General features: G+C 44.7%; 1 protein-coding gene across 1 annotated transcript in view; it reads left to right on the forward strand.

Moving 5' to 3' along the window:
• KCTD19 (potassium channel tetramerization domain containing 19) overlaps positions 1-4,034 on the forward strand; it is a 49,001-nt gene that overhangs the window by 30,627 nt on the left and 14,340 nt on the right. The gene's annotated exons all lie outside the window — the stretch shown is intronic.

Genomic DNA, 4,034 nt, shown 5'->3' on the forward strand with positions numbered 1-4,034 from the left:
GGCCACCGCAGCCTTGACCTACTGGGCTCCGGCAATCCTTCCACCTCAGCCTTCCAAGTAGCTGGAACTACAGGAGCGCACTACCACGCCCGGCTAATTTTTTTGATTGATTGATTGATTTTTTTTGAGTTGGAGTCTCACTCTGTCATCCAGACTGGAATGCAGTGGCCACTCCCGGCCACCACAGCCTTGACCTGCTGGGCTCCGGTGATCCTTCTGCCTCAGCCTTCCAAGTAGCTGGAACTACAGGTATGCGCTACCATGCCTGGCTGATTTTTTAATTTATTGTAGAGATGAGGTCTCACTGCCCAGGCGGGTCTTGAACCCGCGGGTTCAGGCAATCCACTCACCTCAGCCTCCCAAAGGCGCAGGATTACAGGCTGAGCCACCGAGGCCGGCTGATTTCACTCCTTTTGAGATTTGACCTAAGGCCAGCAAGGAGGCTCATGTGTTACTTCCAGCGCTTTGGGAGACTGAGGTAGGAGGATTGCTTGTGCTAGGAGTTCGAGACTAGTTTGGGCAACATAGTGAGAACCCCGTTTCTACAAGCTACTCAGAACAAGGTAATAGTAAACTATGATTGTGCCACTGCACTCCAGCCTGGGTGACAGAGTAAGACCCTGTATCTATTAAAAAGTAGTAATAGTAAAAAGACTTGGCCTAAATGTGGCCCACAGGAAGACTAGCCTGACATTTTCAGACAGAATTCGTGTCTCTGCTCTCATAGCAGAGTTAATTCCTGTATTCTACCAGTGTTAATTCTGTTGGAATCATGTATTCATATGTCTTTCTCTCTCACTGGACTATATTGTTTTCATGTTTGCGTGAAACAAACCTCCTAGCACCTCTCACAGTACCTGGTGTTTAACAACATATCTGCTGAAAAAACACTGAAGGATATGCCCAAGATGACCTTTGCAAGTGAGGAGACTGGAGCTAGCAGTGGAGGGGCAGGTTTGAGATGCCAAGAGCTGTGTCTTATGTGGTTCTTTGACTGATAAGGGTTGTTCTGCACATCCTTTTGTTCTACCAGCCTTGCTTCCCTTGAGCATCAAAGCAGTGCTTGCCCTCCTTGTCTTTACAACACGACAGTTGGGGATTTACAATCTTCCCAAGCGTCTTTAATATCACATTAGTTCCAACAGTCCACATCAGAACATAAGCCATCTCCAAGAACTGCTGCTGCTTCAGAAAACCTCTGTTAGGTCTCAAAGTTCTGCCAGCAGAATGCATTTTGTCAGCCATCTTTTGGCAAACACACACACACACACACACACACACACACACACACACACACACATACTCTCACACTCACACACACGCCTCCATGCCATCAGTTTTATGCTGCTTCTTATTGACATGTTTTTTTCAGTACTTTCTAGACCAAAAGCAACATCAGTTATCCCTGTGATGGCAATTAGCCATCTGAATTTATTTCGGGTCTGTATTTCCCTAAAGAAATTTTCAATCCAATAACTTTTCAGGTCATAATATGTAAAGGGTAAAATTCCTAGAAGTTATATTCAGGCAGATGAAAGCAAACTTGAAGTCAGCCCATAGAAGACCAGCTCTGTATCAACTTCAGTCAGCAAAACTAAAGGGCAGCTGGAAGCCTGTGCTCTCTGGAGTGTTCTTTATTCATTCAACAAAAATATATTGAGATCCCACAGGTATTGCTCTGAGTGCTACAAATACAGCAGAGAACAAAACAGGCAACGTTCTTGAGGTCTTCAGGAGGTTCTATCAATTAGGAGAAACTGGAAGACCAAAAATAAATAAATAGGTGAGGGGCTGGGGGATGCTTTCTGTGGTTTCTTATGGCACTCAAATGGCTTCCTGTGAGTAGAGGACTTGCATTTCTAGAAGTCAGAGCAAGGATTGACTGAGACAGTTCAGAAAACAGCCTCATTGAGGCGCCTGAGCTTAGTGCAAGGCTGATGCCTGGGACTGGCCTCAGCATGACCTGACTGGCAAGATGGCAATCTTTGTGGATTTATTTTTCCTCTTTGTAAAGGTTTGTCCGACATAGGTTTCTTGGGGAAAATGCTGCTGCTCACACTTTATATGAGTAAAAACAGCAGGAAATGGAGATTTCATTTCTACAAAATAGGTCATTCTCCCTTCAACTAGTATATTTCCTCTCAGGCTGGGTGGGCTATCACTACTGACCCAGCCCAGAAGACACACCCAGTACCAAACAATACCTCCAAATAGGGGTGCTGTCCTGAACAGGGATTTCCCTCTTCCCTCCCATGTGGCCAATTTAGAGTTGTTTAAGGAAGGACACCACGGTTTTCTCCACTGAGATAGAATCTTGGGATTTGAATCTGCAGATGAAATAAGTGGCAGTTTCAAGTTCTTGTGATGTGGTCAGCTTAGCAAGGGGTTGGAATACTATACTGTCTCTTCCAGGCTCTCCTTAGTTTCACTCTGTTTTCTTGCTACTTCACCTATTGTCTTTCTGTTCCTCATCAATCAGACCCAAGCTGAGCCCTTTCTTCCTGCCATCCTCTCACCCTCTCCTCCTTCATCCCTGGTCCTCCTCTCCTTAGGTCTTCCCTCTCTCCCCCAGGTCCCAAGTTAGAGTTTCTTTCCTCACTGCCCTCTGAATTCTGGGCTCTGCCCATTGTAATCTTATGCTGGCTCTTCTTATGAATTTGGATATGCAGCATCTTTCTCAGTTTTATGAATGCAGTTCACTTCTCTGCCAGCTCCTTTTGGGATTTCCCATGTCTGTCTTTGCTTTTCTTCCCAAAGAATCAGTCCTCCAGTCTTTCATTTTCATGCATTCTTTGTGTAGCATAGCAGTTCTGAGAACTTACTAACTGCTAGGTTCTAGACTACAAGGTGGGGATGCATCGACCACCCTAGGCTAGAGGTCAGCAGCTTTTTCCTTTAAAAGACCAAAAAGTAAATATTTTAGGCTTTGCTAGCCATGCGATCTCTGCCAACTCAACTACTCGGGTTCCTTGAATTCAGGCATGGTGTCTGACTGTGGCCCTGGCAATGCACAATGAGTATCTCTCAAATTAAGGAATGACAGACTCTTTGCTCAGTGCCCCAAGAATGCATTCCCCACCATTACCCAGTCCTCCCACAAGCCCTCCAGTCGCCTGAAGTGGGAAAGATTCTCCCATTGTGGTCCACCTCAGTTTGCAGACCATAAGCGGTTATTCAGGTGCAGTTTATAGCTGTGGCCACCAGTGGGCTATTCTCAATGCTCAGGATTTCCAAGAGCAACTTCACAAGGGATTTTTCTTTGTAACTAGGAATTAGAAGCAGGTTAATTTGTTAGTTTCATATTGAATCTGAGGCATTCTGACCATTATGAAGATATGGCCATGTGGTACCTTTAAAGTACCTCTTGGCCTGTTATATCAAAAAATGTAATCCGAAAATACTAAGTATTTTCTTCTAGAGTAGGAACAGAAAAATGGGCTTGATGTTATGATAATCTGCCCCACTGCAGGACTTTTGAGGGAGGACAGGCCCCTGGGTAAGGACAGCATGAAGATGGCGGTGGACTTCAGCCCTGCCCAATTTGGGAGCTCCATTCCTGCCTCAGCCCACCCCTGGTCACCTGATCCTTTAAGCTGAGAAGCTCTGAGCTTGGAAAACTGCTTGAGCAAGTCATAAAGCCTCTGACCTCAACTGCCTCATCAGTAAAACACTCACCACATCTGTCACATAGAGTTGTGGTAGGGTAAATGAACAAATTTGTATGAAAGTGCTTGAAAAATGTAGAGCCCTGTGCTAATATGAGGCACTTTTATTGCACCTCAATCGCACTACTAGTTCCCAGGGCTAGGATGAACACAATGAGCAGATCACAGTTGTAACAGGTAAAAAAAAAATGGTTTTGAGCTCTTAAAGGAAAAAGAAAGCAGAAAATATAAAGTTTTTAACAATTAATCAAATTATTCTTTAAATTGTGCAAGATAAATTACTATTACTCAACATAAAATTATAATACAAGCCAGGCTCGGTGGCTCAGCCTGTAATCCCGTGCCTTTGGGAGGCTGAGGGGAGTGGAT

The sequence above is a fragment of the Carlito syrichta genome, unplaced genomic scaffold (assembly GCF_000164805.1).
Source record: "Carlito syrichta isolate Samal-C Ts95f unplaced genomic scaffold, Tarsius_syrichta-2.0.1 Scaffold106255, whole genome shotgun sequence".
NCBI lineage: Eukaryota > Metazoa > Chordata > Mammalia > Primates > Tarsiidae > Carlito > Carlito syrichta.